General features: G+C 41.4%; 1 pseudogene; it reads right to left on the minus strand.

Annotated features, from left to right (window-relative positions):
• Positions 1–1544: 1544 nt before the first annotated feature.
• Positions 1545–9047, minus strand: LOC123405719 (annotated as a pseudogene).
• Positions 9048–9515: the final 468 nt, after the last annotated feature.

Genomic DNA, 9515 nt, shown 5'->3' on the forward strand with positions numbered 1-9515 from the left:
TGTGCACACAACACACAGGAGATGGGTTGTTGAGATTGACAACTGCAGGGTCTCTTTACAACAATTGGGGAACTCTTGCAAACAAAATGGATGGGTAGAGTCATATGTGGTAAATGTGTTCCGCAGAAAACTTTTCAGGGACAACCACCCTTAAGTATCTCACAGGCACTTCTTCTTTCACACTGCGAGTGTAAGTTTCATTTTGTACATGATTTTTTTTGTTTACATTGTATTTGTTGTCTGTTATAATCTTGCATGGAGGGTTTGACGTTTATTTCTCACATTTATTTTCAAAAGGAATACTTTCTTCAGAAGTGGAAGAATGAAGCTTCTAGAATAATATGGAGAGACAAATTAGTAAAGAGCTTTATTGGAGCTGGGAAAGCGAAAGAACTTCATCTGTGCAACGAAGTATACGTCCTGCCCAATACCTTGTCATATTTATATTTCTTCATTGTTTGTGCAATATGTCTTCATTTTTTATTATCTATTTATTTATTTATTTATTTCATGTTTGTTTTGTAGTTGTTCTTTCCAACAATACATGAATCACACTAGTTTGTTTTCTTGGTGGACCTTTGTGCCCGCAAATTCATTTTCCTTGATTCTAAATATGATGGAGACAACATTTACCACAGGAGTATAAAGCACATGATGGTAACAACTCATAACAATACAGTTTTAAAGTCCTTCTACAGTTTCAATAGCTTTTTCAGAATATATTTTTTAACCATTGTAGATTGAAAATTTCAAACAAGCTTGGAATCATGCTAGTCTTCAGAATATGGGATTCAGACACTTTCAGATTGCATATCCAAACTTACCAAAGCAGGACGGGAAGTTAGTTTGCATATCCAATCTAGTTATTTTCCTTACATTTACCTCTGTATGTTCTTTTTAGTTTGGGCTTTTGCTTTCTAATGCCTACCTCTTTTTTTCGCCCCTAAAACAGTGATGCATGCGGGATTTTTGTATTGAAGTGGCTAGAAACTTGGCGATCAAGGAATGCATTACAAACTGTTTTTAGGCAAGAAAATGTAAGAGATGCACGTATCAGGCTCGCAGTTGATATCTTGTTTAGTGAGCACAACATCAAGAACGATGCGAAGAAGCTTGTAAAGGATCTGTAAAGCATTGAAGAAGGTAAATGTTTTTATGTTTTCCTTGTTAATTTTACGATGCTATGTAGCTACCCTGTTCCCCTATCTAACTTTTTTCAACGTTTTGTTTTTCAGGTGAATCAACAGTGCACATAAGAATGGCAATAGTACAGTAGATTGCAAAAACACAAATAGCAGAGCTATATGGGTACACTTGATTCACGAAAAAACACAGGAGTGATGTGATGCCTACTTTGTCTAGTCATGTAGTCAACTTCTTATTAATTCCGTGTTCGGGAGTTTGTCGTTTCCATGTACTGTTTTTATGGTTACAAGTGTTCGTGCACTATGAGGAGAGTAATGATGTAATGTCTGTGCAGCTAATGGTTTTACTTTTGCATTGAAGTTCTTCTTTCATTGTTTTCTCAGTTCTTTTTGATATCATTATACTCTGTAAACAGGGTACCATTTCTTAAAGAAATAAAGTACAAGGTTTTCTATCGATGACTATTACAGGTATGATATCTAGTAATATCTTTTTTATTATGCACCGTCTTTTTGTGCAACTAACTTTTCTGTGTTCATGAAGTTTCATTTTCTTTCTTAATTTATGTAGGAATAATTTCCAGAAGATTCATACTATAAAGAGAGGTAAACAAATTTCAAACAATGGACAATGAGAAGCACCAGCAGAAATCATTCAAAGGACTATCAAATGTTAGTTTTCCTCACTCTGTTCTTTCTACGTTTCCATATCCAAAAATACTGAAATATTAAATTTATTACATATCTTTCGAATCTCAGCATGTAGTAGCAATGACATGAAGTAGAGTATTTCAGTCTTCTGTCGTGTCATGCACTTGTTTTGCCGGTTATCCATCGATAGTTTTCTTCATCCACAATTTTTATGAAGCTTGTTTCTTGTTTTCGACGTGACTGTTGCTTGTTGGGTTGTTTGTCTTTGCTTTCTTCATCCGTACTTGGGACGTTTTAGCTTTTTTGGCCACTGTAGTTGATGCTATTAACAGATAAAATAGACCAAACATTAGTGCGGAGAGTAGGTTGCTGGGGAAACAAAAAACATAATTGGGCAAGATAACAAAATTTGGTAACCTGAAGGACGCTTTTGACTGCTTTTTTTGGTGTATATCTGCAGCAATATCACTCTGAACTGTGCAAGTAGCTATGTTATGTGTTTCTGAGCCACAACGGCTGCAATGGATCTTCTGCTTTGCAAGCAAAGTTTCCATGAATGTTTTGTATCGCCCTGTTTGCGGCCGCCCTTTTGAGACAGCAACATCAGGATCTTGTAGATTGTCCCCATAACCATCAGGATGTGGTCCTCTGCAGTTATCTTCTGAGCTTGTTTTCCCAATAGGTGCTTGATCTGCTTCAGCGGCCTCATCTTGTCATTTCATCCAATATTTGTTGTATCCTTTCACTCTCTCCAACAACGTAAATGTATTTTCTATTTGTTGATGCACCATCAGAGGCTATATCATTGAACCTGCTGGATAAAAGTGTGTACCTCAAGTGTTAGCTGCCAGCTGTTAGCTCAGCTGGCACATTGAAACGTTTATCCCTTATATCTTTACTATCTTTAGGTCTCCATCTATCTATGTAGTACTTTTCAGGAAGTTTTGACATGTTAATATGAGAGAGAACCCTCAAGACATGGTTGCACACAATCCCATCTTTTAAGAATTTACCACATATGCAACTGAAATCCTGTTGTGCGATGTTGACATCAACAATGAATCTCCTTTGTCTGAAATCCTTTGCAGCTAGCATTTCTGTTTTGTATACTTCATATCTTACATTCTTCTCAATTTCTTCAACGTGCAAATTTACCACAAACTTCAACTGCTTTTGGAACCTGTAGAAGATCTTCCTGTTGTATATTGCTGCTGCCTGAAATTCTAGTTCACTATGAGACCAAAAAGTTGGCTTTGTTGTTCTAGTTATCGAGTCCTGTTCTCTTTCGTTGTCCTGGATATTCTGAGATATCCTTTCATATTCCTCAAGGAAGCATATCACACTATGTGTTGATGTTATGTTCTCTTTGGTTCTCGTCGCATGGGAAACAAAAAATTTCCTACGCGCAAGAAGACCTATCATGGTGATGTCCATCTACGAGAGGGGATGTGTGATCTACGTACCCTTGTAGACCGTACAGCAGAAGCGTTAGTGAACGCGGTTGATGTAGTGGAACGTCCTCACGTCCCTCGATCCGCCCCGCGAACTATCCCGCGATCAGTCCCACGATCTATGTGTTGATGTAGTGGACTTAGACTATGTTCAAGACAATTAGAGTTTAACTTAATCAAATTATTTGCTAAACTCCCACTCAAAAAGTACATCTCTCTAGTCATTTGAGTGGTTCATGATCCACTTACACTGGCTCAAGTCCGATCATCACGTGAGTTGAGCATAGTTTCAGTGGTAAGCATCCCCATGCTAATCATATCATCTATATGATTCATGATCGACCTTTCGGTCTCATGTGTTCCGAGGCCATGTATGCACATGCTAGGCTCTTCAAGCTTAACCCGAGTGTTCCGCGTGCGCAACTGTTTTGCACCCGTTGTATGTGAACGTTGAGTCTATCACACCCGATCAACACGTGGTGTCTCGAAACGACGAACTGTAGCAACGGTGCACAGTCGGGGAGAACACAATTTCGTCTTGAAATTTTAGTGAGAGATCACCTCATAATGCTACCGTCGTTCTAAGCAAAATAAGGTGCATAAAAGGATTAACATCACATGCAATTCATAAATGACATGATATGGCCATCATCACGTGCTCCTTGATCTCCATCACCAAAGCACCGGCACGATCTTCTTATCACCGACGCCACACCATGATCTCCATCAACGTGTCGCCATCGGGGTTGTCGTGCTACTCATGCTATTACTACTAAAGCTACATCCTAGCAAAATAGTAAACGCATCTGCAAGCACAAACGTTAGTTATAAAGACAACCCTATGGCTCCTGCCGGTCGCTGTACCATCGACGTGCAAGTCGATATTATCTATTACAACATGATCATCTCATACATCCAATATATCACATCACATCGTTGGCCATATCACATCACAAGCATACCCTGCAATAACAAGTTAGACGTCCTCTAATTTTGTTGTTGCATGTTTTACGTGGTGACCATGGGTATCTAGTAGGATCGCATCTTACTTACGCAAACACCACAACGGAGATATATGAGTTGCTATTTAACCTCATCCAAGGACCTCCTCGGTCAAATCCGATTCAACTAAAGTTGGAGAAACTGACACCCGCCAGTCATCTTTGAGCAACGGAGTTACTCGTAGCGATGAAACCAGTCTCTCGTAAGCGTACGAGTAATGTCGGTCTGAGCCGCTTCGATCCAACAATACCGCGGAATCAAGAAAAGACTAAGGAGGGCAGCAAAACGCACAGCACCGCCCACAAAAACTTTTGTGTTCTACTCGAGAAGACATCTACGCATGAACCTAGCTCTGATACCACTGTTGGGATCTCGTCGCATGGGAAACAAAAAATTTCCTACGCGCACGAAGACCTATCATGGTGATGTCCATCTACGAGAGGGGATGTGTGACCTACGTACCCTTGTAGACCGTACAGCAGAAGCGTTAGTGAACGCGGTTGATGTAGTGGAACGTCCTCACGTCCCTCGATCCGCCCCGCGAACTATCCCGCGATCAGTCCCACGATCTAGAGTCGAACGGACGGCACCTCCGCGTTCAGCACACGTATAGCTCGACGATGATCTCGGCCTTCTTGATCCAGCAAGAGAGACGGAGAGGTAGAAGAGTTCTCCAGCAGCGTGGCGGCGCTCCGGAGGTTGGTGATGATCTCGTCTCAGCAGGGCTCCGCCCGAGCTTCGCAGAAACGCGATCTAGAGGTAAAACCGTGGAGATATGTGGTCGGGCTGCCGTGGCAAAGTTGTCTCAAATCAGCCCTAAAACCCCACTATATATAGGAGGAGGAGGGGGGAGCCTTGCCTTGGGGTCCAAGGACTCCCAAGGGGGTCGGCCGAACCAAGGGGGAAGATCTCCCCCCCCCCAAACCGAGTCCTACTTGGTTTGGAAGGTGGAGTCCTTCTTCCCTTTCCCACCTCCTTCTTTTTTTTTCTTTTCTCTTTGATTTTTCTTCCAATGCGCATAGGGCTCTTTAGGGCTGTCCCACCAGCCCACTAAGGGCTGGTGCGGCACCCCCAATACCTAAGGGCTTCCCCGGGGTGGGTTGCCCCCCCCCCCCCCCCCGGTGAACTCCCGGAACCCATTCGTCATTCCCGGTAACTCCGAAAACCTTCCGGTAATCAAATGAGGTCATCCTATATATCAATCTTCATTTCCGGACCATTCCAGAAACCCTCGTGACGTCCGTGATCTCATCCGGGACTCCGAACAACATTCGGTAACCAACCATATAACTCAAATACGCATAAAACAACGTCGAACCTTAACTGTGCAGACCCTGCGGGTTCGAGAACTATGTAGACATGACCCGAGAGACTCCTGGGTCAATATCCAATAGCGGGACCTGGATGCCCATATTGGATCCTACATATTCTACGAAGATCTTATCGTTTGAACCTCAGTGCCAAGGATTCATATAATCCCGTATGTCATTCCCTTTGTCCTTCGGTATGTTACTTGCCCGAGATTCGATCGTCAGTATCCGTATACCTATTTCAATCTCGTTTACCGGCAAGTCTCTTTACTCGTTCCGTAATACAAGATCCCGCAACTTACACTAAGTCACATTGCTTGCAAGGCTTGTGTATGATGTTGTATTACCGAGTGGGCCCCGAGATACCTCTCCGTCACACGGAGTGACAAATCCCAGTCTTGATCCATACTAACTGAACGAACACCTTCGGAGATACCTGTAGAGCATCTTTATAGTCACCCAGTTACGTTGCGACGTTTGATACACACAAAGTATTCCTCCGGTGTTAGTGAGTTATATGATCTCATGGTCATAGGAACAAATACTTGACACGCAGAAAACATTAGCAATAAAAATGACACGATCAACATGCTACGTCTATTAGTTTGGGTCTAGTCCATCACGTGATTCTCCTAATGACGTGATCCAGTTATCAAGCAAAAACACCTTGTTCATAATCAGAATACACTGACTATCGTTGATCAACTGACTAGCCAACTAGAGGCTTGCTAGGGACAGTGTTTTGTCTATGTATCCACACATGTATATAAGCCTTCATTCAATACAATTATAGCATGGATAATAAACGATTATCTTGATACAGGAATTATAATAATAACTGTATTTATTATTGCCTCTATGGCATAATTCCAACATGTTCTCCTTGAAAATAGCATTTGTCCCTTCACTCCTTGCAGTAGAGTGAATGAACGGGAAGAAATTGTGCTTGAAGTAGACAGGAACAAACCTCCTCCTCTTCTTCCACATAATGTTGAAATAACTGATATGCTGGATACCATATTTCTGCATCATTTCTGGCCACAACATTTCAAACTCTGCTTCTGTGAGTGAGTTGTGAATGATGTCACTGAAATCAACATGTAGGTTTTCCTTTGTTGCAAAAGTTCTAGGACATTTCTCCTCAGCTTTCTTTTTAATATGGAAAAGACAACGCCTGTGAACAGAGTTGGGGAAAACTAAAGGTATTGCTGATTTCATGCCTGCATCTTCATCTGTTATGATTGTTGTTGGAGTTTTGCCTCCCATGCAGTGAACAAAAGTCTCGAACAACCATTTGAATGTGTCACTTGATTCATTCTCGATGATAGAACAAGCAAACAAGAAATTCTGACTATGCCCTGTGATACCAACAAAAGGAGCAAATGGGAGGTTGTATCTGTTTGTCTTGAATGTTGTGTCAAAGCTGTGGCAATCACCATACAAGTCGTACATCTTTCTTGCGTAGCCATCAGCCCAGAAAATGCACAATACTTTTCTTGCCTCTTCAGTCACCTTTACTATCTTGAATGCGTAATAAAACCTTGGATCTTCTACCTGCTTTTTCCTGAAGAAAGTCAGTACTTCCATCATGTCATTTTGGTTAGTTTCCTTGCCAATTTTTGTCCTCACATTGCTCACATGTTTCTTAGTATATGGAGTGCTGCCACCTCTTAAGAAGCTTAGGATGGTCATTATTTTCCTTGTAGGTAGTTTTACAGCATTGAACGTACGGATAAGTTGCTTTTCCTCCTCTGTCATGTGTTTATGCGAACGCAGGTATTTTGACTCTGTATGAGGACTTAACTCATGGTTATGTTCGAGGTTGATTGTTGTAACAACCCATTTGTCCCCTTTCTTTGTGATTATTAGCTGAGCTTTGCACCCTGTAATCTCAATTGTGTTTATTTTTTCCTGTTGTTCTCACGCGGCACCTGTCCTGTTTTTGCTTGTCTAGCCTCCCGTCGTTTTTTCAGTCTTGATTCCTTTTCTTCCTCTTCAATTCTACGCCCGGGCCTATTGCACTTGAAAGTTATTCTTGTTGATGCATTTCCTCCTTCTTTTTTTGCACAAAAGGATGACGCCTTCTTTACGGAGAAACCACATATGGCTGCATATTCATTGTAAAATCCGTAAGCTGCATCTTGGTTATCAAAAACCATGCCATCATGCGGTACATGATGACTACGGACTTCTTGGCTGCAACTCTCAGCATTAGTTATGCTTTCATTTTCAAGAAAGATGAGAATGTCATCTTGTGTAAGTTGTTCTATCTCGATCTCATTGTTATCTTCTTGTTCTCCAATATCAACAAACATATCTCTTTTTCTCTGATCCTGTGCTATTTCAAGCTCATCTTCTGAATCAGTGCACGTGTGAGCTTTGTCGTGCAACATATGTAAAGACTGGTTGTGTTCATACTCAGCTGCATCAGTTTCCCAATTCAATTCTTGGAGTCCTTGTATTGTCATGTTGTCAGCAAATAGTGAATCTTCTTGAATGTGTTCAATCTCTCTTGTGCTGAATGCATGGTCTCTTTGTTCAGTTGCTGTGTGCATTTCATCTTCTGTTGTTTCTCTTCCACACCGGCCAGTTATCATGAACATGTCAGCCTGCATTAATTTTTGTTCAACAATAGGATAATTTTCAGTGTGCTATATAAGTTTTTCCTGATAGTATTTAACTATAAGATATGAGATAACGTTCACAACTTACCTCAGTACGAATTAGGCATTCACCCTGTGATTGAGACGACAAATATTTTGCTCCCTGAAATAGGTTTTTAACAATGAAACTGCTTTGTATATACGTTTGGAGGTTTCCAAAGGAAATTTAGTTCAAACCTCTTCCTCGGCAGCGAGCATCAACTGCATGTATGACATATTTGCGTTGCCGGGTTCATTCATGAGGTGCAGTTCCTGTCCAAAAAATGAGGAAGGTATTGTTGTTCATGCACAGTCATTATATAAATTATCCAGTTTTCCAACAAGTTTTCTCTACTTTCTCCGAATTTTCTATTACCTGGGGTTCAGAGTTGATGCTTTTATTAATCCCAGAAGAAGTTGTTTGTATGTGGTTCAGTTCACTGTAGTTATAAGCAAGAGCACCATCATGGTGTTTACCTCCCAGCTCTTGTGTTTTCAAATGTCCTGTGCCTGTCTGAGGAGGGTAAAAACATAGTTTATGTTGTTTTTTCATTCAGGCAAGTACAGAAAAATATGTAGATTTCTAATTTTTTTTTAAATTCAATACAATACTAACCTCCTTGCCAAAGAGATAGTGTCCAAATTGCTCAATAATAGCTGTTGTGACAGGAGGAAATACAAATTGGTCAAATAATTTTGTTTTCAATTGGTCAAATAATATAAATACAACTAGGTTCTCAAGTCCCTAAAAGTTGACCAATTTGGGGAGAATAAGGAAAAAACTAGGAATAGATGGGGGAGAGTAGGTACCCTGGTGAGTCCCTTGAGAACCTCCTGATTCTCCATCCATTCTGCTTTTTTTCTTGTCTCAGAGACCTTTTTAGGACATAGATCCAGATCCCTCGGATGTGTGCCGGTGGAGCCCGTGGATGCCAGGAGGAAGAAGGTAGTGGGAAGATAGTGGGGTGTAGGGTTTTCCCCCTTGGTGCACGTGAGATGCCCAGGTGGGTTTTCCCCCTTGGGGCACGTGAGGTGCCAGGTGGGACACAATAAAAGGCTGGGCTGGGGCAACTGGGCTGGGAAAACTGGGCTGGGAAACAACTTGGGACAACAACTTCGCTGGGATAACTGGGCTGGGACAACTTCAAACTGGGCTGGGACAACTGGGCTTGACAGATAGTAGTGACGTCACACGACGTCAGGTGAGTAAGACCATACTAAAACTCATTTAGCCGAGCTCCAGGCGCTCCCTAGAAAAAATTACATCACCTAATCACGCGTCAAGAAATCACGTATGGCTTTAAAAAGAAAATC

Source organism: Hordeum vulgare, chromosome 6H (assembly GCF_904849725.1).
Source record: "Hordeum vulgare subsp. vulgare chromosome 6H, MorexV3_pseudomolecules_assembly, whole genome shotgun sequence".
NCBI classification, from domain to species: Eukaryota; Viridiplantae; Streptophyta; class Magnoliopsida; order Poales; family Poaceae; genus Hordeum; species Hordeum vulgare.